The sequence below is a fragment of the Coloeus monedula genome, assembly GCF_965178545.1.
Source record: "Coloeus monedula genome assembly, chromosome: 4".
Taxonomy (NCBI): domain Eukaryota; kingdom Metazoa; phylum Chordata; class Aves; order Passeriformes; family Corvidae; genus Coloeus; species Coloeus monedula.
Genome location: NC_138784.1, coordinates 65,900,879 through 65,914,854, shown reverse-complemented (window position 1 = coordinate 65,914,854; position 13,976 = coordinate 65,900,879). Strand labels below are relative to the sequence as shown.

The window sequence follows — 13,976 nt, the reverse complement described above, 5'->3', positions numbered from 1 at the left end:
AGAGGCTATAGATAGCTCTGCTTTTATCTCAGCCTGCCACGCCCGTGGCTCCCGCTTCAGGCAAAAGCAGGAGGTGCACTCCCCTGGCATGAGCTCCCCTGGTTGTTTCTGCCTAATGCTAGTTAAAAAGTCAAGGCCCATCAGCACCTCGGTGGGAAAGCCAGCCTCTAAAGGGAGGCACCCACAAGAAGCCTCTTTCCAGATCTCTATCAGTCCATGGTCCTCACTGAAGGGATAAAACTTTGTTTCAGCAACTTCATGGCAAAGGCACAACTGGATTTTCCTTCTAGAGCAGCAATTTTGCCACCAGCTAATTTAATCAATCCCAGGACATCAGAGTTTTTAAAGCAAGACTAGGACTTGATTTTTGAAAGATGTAATACCTAAAATTTCAAGATTATTCAGTCTCAGAAGAAAAATGTCTGTGATTACTCAATGGAAAAGAGCTGCTAGTAATATGTGTTAATGTTCCTTACAAACTGGCCCCTAGTGAAAGGGGTTATAAAGAAAATCAGAATGACACCAGTGCTGAAGTGGTAAAATGCCAGCTCCCAGTGATTTTTTTTGTGATTTTTTATTGTTTATGAATAATTGAGACAAAGAGTTGCCCAATTTGCAATTTATTCTTAGTCATGAATTAATCACATCCACAGAATTTGCAAGTTGGTTATTTGGTTTGCTCCAGTTAATAGAAAATCTGTTCTTTTCTATTTTAGATGTTCATGTATTTTTTATTCTTACCAATTTCTGTTTGTTAATATGTTGTGAACATCTCTAAATCAATTTAAAGAGGTATTAGTTAAGATTTAATTACACATTCAAGGCCAAACACAGAGAGAAGAAAAACAGAAAGATGAAGTGGAGGAACAACTCAACCAGTTTGCTCATGGGGACTAAAGAACTTAAAGGACTTCATGAATTTCTGAGTAGTAAAGCAGGTATAGGAACAACGTGTGCTCTGTTTTCATAATCAGTAATGTGATCCTTTTATCACAAAAAGGACATACAGCATGCCCTAACAGATTAGGTACCATGGTCAGCAGGCCAGTGAAGTGTCCTCCCTTGTCATGCCAAACTCACAATTATGTCACATCTTTAGGTGGTACCAGACATCTCCCTTTAACTGCACTGGAAACCCACCTCCTGCCTGCTCTTGCACTAGCAGCAGGTTATGGCTCCCTTGCCTTGTCTATTTCTGTACGTTTGAGATTGTATGGTATGTTAAGAATTTCTCCTTGGATATTTTCAAGTGGAACGACCAAAAGACTGTTTGCAATCTTGGAAAAATATCCTTACTACAAAAGTCAGCCTGTCCATCCACGTGCCACCAGATCACTCCATGTGGTTCCCACTCCAAGGCCATTAAAGGCTTTTTGATGTAGTGGATGGATGCATAATGTGTTTAACCACAAATTTCAAAGCAAATTTAAGTTAGAAATTTATTAGACTTGAAGAACTTTTAAGTGAAAATCACTAGGACCAAATCTCATATCATTGTAGCTATGCTGAGATCAGGACCTTTAGTTTGGCAAAGACAGAACAGTAGAAGGCAACTAATTGGGTAGGCGGTGTGGGGATTTGAAAATCTGATTGCTGTTACACATTGTAGCAACTCTAAGGAAAAGTAGACATTGTAAAATAGATACTTTTCAGAATTTGATTTATTTCCACTTGATTTTCCCCCCAATACCAGCAGATTTTTTTTTCCAGTGTGAAAACACACATTTTAAAATTTAAAATTAAGATTAGTTCTTTCAGAAGTGTTTAAGGCGATCTTTTTGATATTATCAGACCTTTTTTCTTAACTTACATACTGAAGCTTTTCAAATTCAACAGTAATACACTTTCCACCAAAATACATTTCCATCTAAGTTTCTACAAGCCTTTCCAATGATTTCATTTTGTTTTAGGCAGACTAGTCATCTCTCATGAGCACTAGGGATAAACAGCTAGAAAGCAAGGGACTGCTAGCAACTTGTGTCTATTCCAAGCTTCTAAGAATTGAAAAATATTCACCCTTCTCCCACCAAACATAATGTAATAGAAGTCTAGACATCCCAATTTATGCAATTCAAATTATCCATTACACAACTGCAATGAAGAGTACTCACACCATAACACTCAATTTCACATGGAAGTCAACATGCTATTCTCATCTGTCAGAACAGAATTTAAATTATGAAGATTAGGGTAGAAATTTCCAGTAAGAATGCACTTTCTGGGAATTTATATTCAAGTGAAAATTATATAACTTAAGCAGAATAGAAAGTACCATAACAACATTAGATATGGTCTATGAGGCTATAGTATCATTTAAATTTATATTTGACTGCAGGATTAATAAGATTATTGACCCCATTCTAGAGTGTTGGGTATGTACTTTTTAATTTTTTTTCAAAGGTCCTTAACAGAATATTAATTAATAACAATGAAAATGGTCCATTCAAATCCCTGAAAGACAATTATAAGCAACTGTATAGGAGGAGAGATGCAAAATGTTATTAAACTCCTTCACTACTTAACTTAGACTTCTGTCCATGTCAGCTTAAAGCAAGTCCTTATAAAATACAAAAAATCTCATTATATATTTGATGCTCTTTTAAATTATAGTTTCAAGCTTTTCAATTGCAATAATAAATGCCAGAAAAATGACTTTTAAAAATGCATTCCTTATAAATTCATGTGACTCCAGAACTGTATTTTCAAAAATATTAAATATCAAAAGACCAAATGCAATTGGGAAAGCCAGCAATACTGAACATAAAACACCGTTATCATAGTAAAAAAGCATTTCACTAATCCATATAAAATGTCACTTTTCTCGCCAGCAGCTTTGTAAAATCCTTCCATTTTATTTTGCATTGAAAATAAATATTTTCAATAGCTTCCACCCAACTGATCTTGTAAGTATTCCTGAGGAAAAACCTCTGATTTTAAATGTTGTATCATATGACTCACCTTGAATAAGGGCAACTGATTTCTCAGCTGAACATACAAGTACTTAGCACATGACTTGCATCAAGTTACCAGCAGACAAGCAGCTAAATCTCCCACCAAGCACATAAACTGTGAACTGCAAGGGAGTGTTTATATATTCCAGGAGACGTCAGTTCCCTCTTTATCTTTTTGCCAGAAAAAAAAGTAAAGTTGTAGTGCTGCTTGGGGAGGGGGTTATTTTTACAGCCTGACTAAAAGCCACAGCCTACATCTCGTGGTAATATACTTAGCAACCGCAATCTTTATCAAATTTTGATCCAAGTGAGTCAAAGGTCAAGGAGACAAAAGGGTAACTTACTTATTTGGTAACTGGTCACTTCTTTCATATCTGCTTATTTTCATTTTACACATCATGATAGTTTATTTTCAAGTAAAAAAAAAATAGGTAATTTCAGAATATTTTTCAAAAGGATTCTTTTTCAGGTATCAGATTGCAATTACAGATTTCCTTGCAAAGTGCTAGGGCTCTTTCTATTTTACTGGAATTTCAATGAAGGTCATCCCAGAAGCTTCTTTTTCTGAACGTATATAAAAATCATTTATTTTTACACTGACATCTCTGTCACCCAATGTGTTACTCCATCAGAGTGTCTCCTACTATACATTAAACAGTTTGGCAAGCTTTTGAAGAAATATTTTATAAATACCTCTTTATCTCAGGTGAATTCAATGAATGGATTGTTTAAAAAGATTCTTCTGGCAGCAGCAAGAGGAAGTGACTTTTATTTGGCTTAATTATGGGAGAGAAAATATTCCTAAAAATAGATTATTAGGTCCAGACTTTCGCAGTACAGCACTGAATAGTTTGCAATTCACAGGTTTAGTATTTTCTATGTGTTTTGACTGTTTGCTGTTCTTTTATGTTGCTCTATTTGGAAGTTTAGCTTCTATGGAAGAATCCTGTCTTTTTCTAATCTATTTCTGCTAAGTAAATCTAAGGTGGATGAAAATTAATGAATTTGAGTTTTTTATATTCTAGTAGTGAAGGCAAGACTGAAAGTGAGCCTGGCCTTTTGAAAACAACCTTCTGGGCAGTTTTCAGTACAGGCCTTGCTGACAGAGCAAGTTTGTGAGCCTGAACATCTCCAGCTTCTCATCCTTGAAAAGTGCAGAAAATTTGTTTTCCCCTGTTTTCTAGTTCAAGTGGGATGTTTAACTGCTGAAAGTTAAGCAGTCCTCCACACTGTGCTTGCCTTGGACTACTTGTATGAATATGTCATTAATTCTTTCTATTGGACATGTCCTCCTATTACGTCTCCAAAGGATGCTCTTGTTTGGGATCCTCCTTCACTGCTGCCTCTGGAGGTGTTCCCTACCATGCTCATTTTCTCTGTCTGCAGTGCGTGGGAGCCAGTGTGCACCCTTCATGAGGAAAATTTCTTCTGGGGATTTTTGCTGGGATATGCTAATGTCAATTAATGGTGTTCAGTTTTCAACATATACATGCTGAGTTGTACCACCTGATGTTATGACTTACAATATCCCACTATCATCCTGTATGAGCAAAAAATCTCTTCTAGCAGCAGTGCTTGGCAATGAAATGAGGACTGCCTGGATCAACTACAGAAACCAGCTAAAAGGACAGGAAGCTGAGAGAGAAGCTGTGAACCTTTGGATGTCAGTTATTTGTGTTTCTTAAAAAAAACCAAAACAAACCATAAGTATTAATGGTTCTGTGTTCTTTGGCTTCGTATCAGAGTTCAGAGGTTGCAGAGGAGAAAGCAGAGACACACAGCAACAGAGGAAGGACACACTAAACAAACAACTGTGTGCTTCATCGGAGTCCCCAGTGCTGCAACAACAGACAAACTGCCCCACAAGGAAAAGTTGTCAAAAAGGAGAAATAGGGTAAAGGACACTCACATGCTTCATGAAGACAGAGAAAACTGCAGGAAGCAGAAAAAGAGAAATGCTGTTGTTTTTTCCAAATGAAGTCCACATACATTTTCTGAAGTAAACATACTACTGACAAGAAAATGATGAAGAAATGAGTGTTATTTGTGGCTTGTATAGATATCTTATAGCGAGGCCTTTTGGAAAACATTTTCTTTGTGGTGCTCTCCTATAAGTCCTGAAATTCCTAAATAGGTTATGTCTCCCTTTTTTTTTTTTTTTATATCAAGATCCATTCCATCACAGTATGACATACCTTTATGGTACATATAATTTGAACCTTCAAGATGATTACATAAACATTCCCACATTCCTGTGGGAATTCTTTGCTGTACAGTACAGCACAGCATGAGTTTATATTCCTGTGTTTCCACAGTTATTGCACTCAGAATTTTTCTTCAACTGCCTATCATGAAGCTTATAAAAACTAGTGTTAACATTAATTCTTTTCCAGATGTGGAGGTGTTAGCATATGTTAGATGACATTAGAAAGCAAATTAGAAAGCTCCAGGAAAGTTCTGTCTGTGCTTTTGCACCCTCTGAACTTTTTAAGGACATTGGTTAAAAAAACCCCAACAAAATCTACTTTCTAGTTGTTAGGTAAAGTGCCGACCCCTGGGGCAAAAGATGAGGTTAATATTCTCAGCATCCCAAACGTGATTTTCTAGAAGCTTTTGTGTACTCTCCCTGGTTTTAAGATGAAGGTGGGAGGAATTATGTTTACCTCCTTTCCATAGTAAATAAAAGCAGAAATTTATTGTTTATCCAGGTTATTCTATTAGCATCATCTTATGTGGCTTCTATTGTCCTACTGAAAGTCCTATTAGCACTTAGTGGCCCTCTGGCTTCTTCATAGGAAGTGGAAAAGTCCCACAGGAAGGGTTGTACCTTGCTCAGTAGTGAAAGATTAAATCATTAAACCTGCCCCCCTCAAAAAAAAAAACCAAACCATACACACAGAGAAAAACAAAAAGAACCCATGGCTTCTGCCCCCAATAAGCTCTTTCTGATTCAACACACTCATATTCACCCATGTGCACTTAGATCTACTGAGGAGGAGAATGGTTCAAATGAATCATCTAGAGAAGAAAAAAAAAGTGCAATATGCCACCAGTTGGGTGAGACTTCTGCCTCTCTGTGTGTACTGGAGATACTATGAGTATTACTTTACAGGGAAAGAAATTTTATATTCATGAAAGTTAATTTGATTTCCTAAGGCTATTAAAACCTTCTGTGTATCACATCATCACATAATACCTGAGAAGCAGCACATGAACCATCCACTCAGACCAGCTTTAACAATTTACTTCACCTTCCAATGCACAAGAGGCCCTCCTAGAGTGAACATGGCCTATCTTCAGATATTGCACATAAAGAACATGAATATATAACACATAGTATAAAATAATAATACAGACCGAATATTGCTCTGAAATTAATGTTCACTCTTTCTATCTTGTCTATTCTCACAGCGACTGCTATGTTGTACCACCTTATTTTCCAAAAGTCACAGGACAGAACAGAGTTTTACAGGTCAGGTCACCTCACAAAAAAAAGAAGGAAGCACAAAGATATTTTCCTTTTACTATCTTATCTATAAGGTTCTAAAATAAAGAAAGGCATAGGTTAATTCCTTTTTCTTGTTTAAGTTAATTATAAATATTTGTTAACAGTAAAATTATCCAGCTAAAAGCAGGCATCTGGCCTAAGGGAGACAAATTGGTCTCCTTTCCTCTCCCTAGAGAGGAATGAACACAAGTCATCCCAAGTACTTTAAATCTTATCTTAGGCAAGAATATATAGAATCATACAATTATTAGGGTTGGAAAAGACCTCCAATAACATCAAGTCCAAGAACCATCAAGCACCACCATGTTTACTAAACCATATCACAAAGTGCTACAGCTACTTATTTTTGAACAATTCCAAGGAGTGGATATCTTTTAGAGGTACTGATGTCTCCCCTTTAACTGCAAAGCATTTAAACAATGGATAGGTATCTAATGATGAGAAGGTTAAGTTAGAACAATTCCACTCAATCTCCCCAAAAACGTCTGTCATTTCCTCTCCACATCAGTGCACCGTATTGAGGGTGCCTGAACAGCTATACAGGAGGGTTCTGGTAAATGCAAACAAGTTGTGAAACAAATAGAAAATTCAAGAAGAAAACTTCAAGATATTTACCACCTGGCATTAATGGAAAGTTTGGACAAAGATTGCAGACATGGTATAGCATTTTTTTTCCCAGCTCACATCACAGATTTTACTGCAGGTGTGTTGGCCTTCAAGGCTTGCCAGTGCATGCCCTGAGTCATACTGTAACCACTCATATCAAGCATTTTTCAACCTCCTGAAAAAATACCCTCCCCAACATGCATTAATACTTTATTTCTCTTCACATGAGTTTGGAAGACTCTTTCCAAACTGCTGTGTAGATCCTTCATTACCCACTAGAGACTCCCAGCTGTAGCTTTCCCAGCTCTGTAAAGTGTTAGGACCAAAGGTGCTGTCCCTTGTGGTTCTCAGTGTGTCCTGATGATATGAAAAAACATCCTAAAATACCAGTGGCTCAAGCCAGCTTGGCAGCAGCACAGTGGAAACAGTGTGATATATTTGGCTCCTGTCACTGATGAGTTCCTCTGTCAAACTGTTACAAGGTTCTTTAAGGGGAAAATGCGTGATAGAAAACCCAGCAGTTGCTTCAGGGCTTTTTCCCTGGAAATACTGCTTCTGAGCTCTTCACTGATTGTGGCATGCATAAACTGCTGCCTTTCTCAGTCCTCAAAATCACTTTTAAAATTTGTCTCCAAGTGATTTTAGCAGGGAGACTAGGTGAAGAAAGCCTAAGAGCAGCAGAGACAGAGCAGACTCTGATTCTTCTACTCCTGTGAGTTCACATGAGAGTAACTCAAAATATAGACAGGAAGGAACTTAGTAGAACAGAATCCAATACAGAAACTGTAAAATTGTAACATAGGCTTCAAGTGAGTCTGGAACAGTGGAGAGCTATGAAAATCTCTTACTGAAAGGGCTGGGTTGGTCTATTAATGCTAGAGACATTTCTCACTGAAATCTAAGTGATGTCCCAAAAATTGGGATTCATCACCCAGTATCCAGTGAGCCAAACACACACAGAGCCAATGGCTTTGTTATTTCATATTTTCACAAAGATGGGCAGTGGGTGGTGAATCCACAAAGCTATCACACCAAGTAGAAAAAGATAAGGACTCTTTTTATATGTTCTGCTTTTCTAATATATTCAGTGTTTAGTATTTGACTATTTCTGAGTGTTTACAATTCTACTATTGTCAGGCTGCCTTTCTTAATTTCTTCTTATCTTGGGTGTCCTGCAGTAGCAGATTCTTCCTCACAATCTTTGCTACTCCCCTGGTGTAGCAGGGGAGTGGGTCAGGCCCTGAAATATGATCTGTCAACTCTGTTGACAAAATATTTGTCTTCGACATCACAAGGAGAGCACAGAGAGGAGGTTCCAATGGTAGGACACAAAAACTTTAAAGCAAACATCTTCTGAAAGTCAGAAGAAATTTAATAAATCTTGTCCCTACTTGGATATATTCCACTTGTTGCAAAACTCTTCACCTTAGATCAGAAGTCACAGAATAATGGAGTAATTCTAAAATCTTTCACTAGTGCAATACCTGGTTGAGAAACAGCCACAATGAATCATCCTAGCCAATGTCAGTGGTTTTGAAGAATGACTGGGTAGTCCTTATGTTAGTTTTTTGCCTACCAGCTACACTTTAATTTTGTCTCTGTAATAATTAAGAACAACATACATACAGGGGATTTTTCCAGTTGTGAATACCTAAGTTTTAGGTCAACTTCTTGGTGACTTCTCAAGTATTGAAGACCTGCCAAATGACTGACACCTTTATCTTTCAGTTTACATGTTCCAGACCTGGAGATATGTCCTAGATCTGAAAAACGTACAGAAGATCTTCCCTGGGGCTTCAGTCCAGCCTCAAACACCAAAGCCAAACCATCAGCCTACTGCGAGGAAAAACCCTGCTCCTCATCAGGCCAGCACAAGAAGAAAGCTTTCCTGAAGCTACGCCATGTCCTTTGGGCAGCTGCCAACCTCACTTTGGGAATCAGAATCAGTAGCTGGAATAGAGGAAAAATATTTTGTGATAAAAAAAGATTTTTTTCCTTTTTCTCATATTTTTCTTGAGAAGATACTTAATTACCACAATAAAAGCATCAAACATAATTCACACACAGCCAAAAAAACCAAAACCCCAACACTGAAAAACAAAATTACTGTTGCCACAGGAGATACCTTGCCAGCAGCTGAAGATCTAAAGAGATTATGAAAAATTGTGTAATATCACTGTGTATTGAGAAATATTAACACCTATGAAGAACAGAGCAGTTGAAAAAGTACTAGCGGCAATTTCTGTGCACTAACAGTAAATGAACGAGGGAATTAATAGATAACATGAACTTCTCAGATCATGTAATTTTTGATCCTAAGATACGGCATTATTCTTTCAGATGAAAACATGTTACAGAAATATGCATATAACTATCAGTTACAGGAAAAAAAAACAGTAGTTCCAAAATACAGAAATTTAACCCAAACCCCCTATATTTTCCTGGTTGTGCCAATTATATAAATGCTTTTGAAGTCTCACTTGAGCACAGAAAAAAAAAACCCAAAACTAGGCAGCTACAGACTACATATTTTTTATGAGTAGAATATTTTTGCCAAGTTAAAAAGAACCCCACTGAATAAATATAGCTATTGTGTCAATGGTCAAGAAAATAAATCATTAAAATAGCATATGATTATGCTATATTTATTGGGTTGATTTCAGGACTTCCATATAAAAATTAATTGATGTTACATCAGCATATTTATTGCACATAAATTATAATTTTAAAACTACACAGAAATGCAATATACGCTTTTTCCTTTTTTTTAAATTATTATTAATAATAATTATACAATTCCCATAATTAATAATTAATACAGTATCTTTCATATGTTCTTTTATACCACAGTTAGTAAATGTATACAGCCATAAACTTGGTATATCTCCTTATATTTTGTATAACATATGCATGTATTTGCTTATGTAATAGACTTTTATACAAGACAATGATTAACAGGGAAATTATTAATACATTCATTGCAGTTAAAGTGTCAATATGCATGCTGATTTGGCCAAATTTAGAAATATATCCTCTGAGAGAAGGCAGGTCACCATTATCCCTCCCCCACCAGGTTTGAGAAAAAACAAATTTTCCTCAAAGGAAAGTGAAGGAAATAAAAACTATTTATTTAGCAAACACATGGGAAAAGGAAAATAATGCTATGTAATAAAATCTCTCACTGTGGAGGAAAAACCTGGGAAAGCGTTTGAGTCCTCCCTTTGGTGTCCTCGGAGCTGGGGCTTGGCCCAGGGCCAGGCCCTCTGTGCTCGGTGGAAAGTCCTCCCGATGTGCTCTGATATTGCAGCAGTCCAGCAGAAAAGGGAGAAAATCCAAAATTTCAGGGAAGGAAAAAGTTGAACTCTCAGTCTCTGTCTGGAGAAAAAGAAGCTGAACCACTGGCCAAAAGCTGACCGGGCAGCTGCAAGCCGGGCGCTTCCTCACTCCCCTGCCGCAGCTGGGGAAAAAAAAGTCACTATCTCTGTGTGACCTTGAACAAGCTGCAAACTGCTTTGAAAAAGTTTTGCTCAGTTTTTCCTTCCCTCTCTCAGGCTCAGTTTAGAGGCAAAGAAAGGCACAAGAATAAATTTCTGGCCATAAGGCAGCGATATGGGATACACATCATAAAGTCACCTCAAGACAATATGTTTATTTTAATTGCAATTACAGTGAAATATTAGCAATATATACATTATCAAGATATGAAAGAGAAATAATTTGACTACCAGTATATTTAGTCTTTACAAATTTTAGTGAATGGACTTTTCTTGGATTTATAAACAGTCAAGAAATAAAGGCTGAATGACATCTCTCTTTGCTTTCAGTAACCAGCAATTAGGAGCATTTTGCAAGTTATAGGATGCAATAATACATTTACAAGAAATATATAAAATACCCAGCTGTAGGCTCAGAATCTGCCCCTAGCCCAGGAGCAGGATCACATACCTGTATGGAGGGAGAGCTGCTCTCACAACTCTCACTGCAAAGAACTGCAGAGGTGCAGAAGGACCTGCAAACTTAGCTCCGTATTTACAGAAAATTAGAGTTGCTGTGGCAACCCTAAGCAACCCTGCAGCCCAGGGCCCAACCAGACAGCTGATCTTGTATCAGCCACAAAGAGAAGCAGAAAGTTGCACAGACCTTTTAAACTCCCTTTACCTAAACTATCTCAAGTGATAAGGAATTATGAAACCTCTGAGCCCAAGATAATACCCTCTCACACTTATGCTTTACAAGAAAGGCCAGATCTAATAAACCCCTTCAGGACCAGCCTTTGCCTCTGATCCCTGTAGCCTCTGCAACAGCCCAGCACTTGGAAGGAATGGATCAGGTCCCTGTTGCCAATACAGAACAAGTTTAATTGAGTTTGCTCTTTGTGGTGACTCTTTGCAAACACAGCCTAATCCCAATTAATCCCCACAAAGTACTGGCAGCCAGGTAGTATGTGTCATATTAGAGATAGCTCTTCAGATCTGGGCTTATATTTATTTACACAAAGCACAGAGACAGGTCAGGATGAGGGATCCCAGCTGAAAGCACAGCTGCTCAAATTCATGGGACTCTTTCTAACAATTTCCACAGGCTTTGGTTCAGAACTTGGTTGTCTAAATGAACATCTGAGCCAGTGCTATTGCTTCCTCTGCCTGTCTGTTTGGATCTTTGCTAAATCCTTTTATCAGAGCAGGGATGATACTTTTCTAAAATTATTACGTTTTAAGCACTGTATTTTTTTTATTTGAACAGCCTATAAAGGACCTCCTTCGAAAAAGTTACAGCAAATATCAACAGTTATCAGCCTGTCTGCCAAGTGCTTTCATAATTAAAATAAAAGCTATCCCAGAGGATTATCAAGACCCTGGAGGTGAGTCATTATGACAGGAGCTATAAAACTCCCATATGTATTAACCCAAGGGGCACTCCATGGCATAACCTGGCTTTCTATGAAATTTCTGCTTCTCTAAAGTTAGGCAGAAAATCAAGTGACAAGAAAAAGGTAGGAATAAAAAAAATATTTCTGAAATTTGCATTAATCTAGATATTTTCTGACCTATCCTCTTATGTAAATGCTGTTGTTCTACCTTTGGTCTTCTTGGAGTCCTGTTGATTGCTTCCTGTGTGGCTTTCGCAGCTGCAACCTCCAGCTTGTTGCCAGACTTCTGCCTTCCTTTCTACATGTGCTTCCTTTTACCCCTGATTCCTTCTCCGAGAATCTCCTCCCTCCTCCAGCTCTGTGTATGTCTCTCACCTTCCACCCTATCATCTCAGCAGTAACGCCTCCACCAAGCATCTCCTCTAGTCTGTCTCCTCCCCCTTTGGATTATCCCCTAGATTTTTTCCCCACTCTTCCAGCATTTACTGCTTTCTGTCAAATCTGTCCTTGTTCCTTGGCATTAACATTTCTTTTTCCCCAATTTCCCTTGATACCTTCTTCTTTCTTCTATTTCTCTTCTCCCTCTGGATGAAGTTCTGGTATATAATCTTCTCACACCATCCGTTAATCAAAAAAGCTGGTTGCAAATGAAAGCCATATTTATCACTGTTCTTTGGTACACAGACAAGTCTTACCTGAAAAGCCTAATTATAAATAATAATTTAAGTTTGATAACACTGTATTCTTGTTTGTGCTCCTCTCTAAAGTCTCAGAACAGTAAAGCCCACGGTATTTCTACCCATTATCTATTTTCTGCCCAGCTGTCATTCAGCAGTCTTTTTGAAGTCCTTCCACTTCTAGGAAAATTAGTACTGAGCAGCTTCAGCCATATGAAAAGAAAAAGAAAAAAGAAAAAAAGAGAAAAGAAAAAAAAGAAAAGGAAAAGAAAAGGAAAAGAAAAAAGAAAAGAAAAGAAAAGGAAAAGAAAAGAAAAGAAAAGAAAAGAAAAGAAAAGAAAAGAAAAGAAAAGAAAAGAAAAGAAAAGAAAAGAAAAGAGAAAAGAAAAAAAAATTTTATCCCCCTCTTACCTGTACCAGAACTGGGAGGGGATCTGAGATGAGGCTGGGAACAGCTCAGAGTTTTCTGAATGCAGTGTTAGGCAGGTTCAGTGGCAAAGCAGGCATACTGGGCTACCATAACCAGTGCTGTGCCCTTCCTTCCAATCCACAACAGCTAGAAAGGAAATGGGATGTATCCTTCATCTCTTCCTTATGATTTGAGAAGTCAGGGCACTCATTAGTGTTTAGCATTAAAAAAAAAAAAAAAATTCCTTAAAATTATATAGGATAAAGATTACAGAATTATAAACATGTCGTCACAACATGAAACACCCCAGGCATGTTTGTGGCAAAGCACACACCCTCTGTATAATTATAGTCAGGCTTCTCTGTTTTAGGCAAAAAGTAACAATAGTCACTTATCAGATTCTCAAAATGGTATTGGAGAGGATACAGCAAGACACTCCCAAGACTTTCTGAGTAGTTACCGCCATGGGATTGTAGACACATAAATGCTCAGTCCCTCCAGATTCTGGCAACCATTTCTTCCATGCTGCACTCTGCTCTGTTAGTGGTTTTCTAGTTAGTTTTTCACCAGTCTATCTCTCACAGTTCCTTTTCTCTCTCTGCAACTCCAGCTCGGACTTCTCCTCCTTTTCCCAAGTCTCACTGCCAGGCTGTCTGCCCATCTCTTCTCAGAGGATAAATCTTGACCATATGTCAGAGACTGAAATATTGTATTTTATGACTTAAACATTTTCTTAAAGGATTTTTTAAAACTGTATTACAAAAGCTGAAGAGAAGACTCCCACACCCTGAATGGGGCCCTGACTGAGGCCTGACACTGCTCCCTGATGAAGATAAAGTAACAGCTCAGGGCTGGGGACATTCACGGAGCAGAGGCTTAACACCTCCAAGGTGGAGACTACAGCCCCAGGGCTATCAGCTGCCAGGCTCACACAGACCCTCGCACCAAGGGTGGA

General features: G+C 37.9%; 1 protein-coding gene across 3 annotated transcripts in view; it reads right to left on the bottom strand.

Annotated features, from left to right (window-relative positions):
- The window catches only part of CD36 (CD36 molecule (CD36 blood group)), a 35,368-nt gene extending 23,134 nt beyond the window's left edge, over window positions 1–12,234 (bottom strand). For 2 of the 3 annotated variants that reach the window (XM_082280172.1, XM_082280173.1), the window contains exon 1: window positions 2,959–3,164. The gene's annotated coding sequence lies outside the window, so the exon portion shown is untranslated. Of the gene's footprint in view, window positions 1–2,958; window positions 3,165–12,143 lie in introns of those variants that run through there. The other variant, XM_082280174.1, reaches the window with a different exon arrangement.
- Between the last annotated feature and the right edge of the window lie 1,742 nt (window positions 12,235–13,976).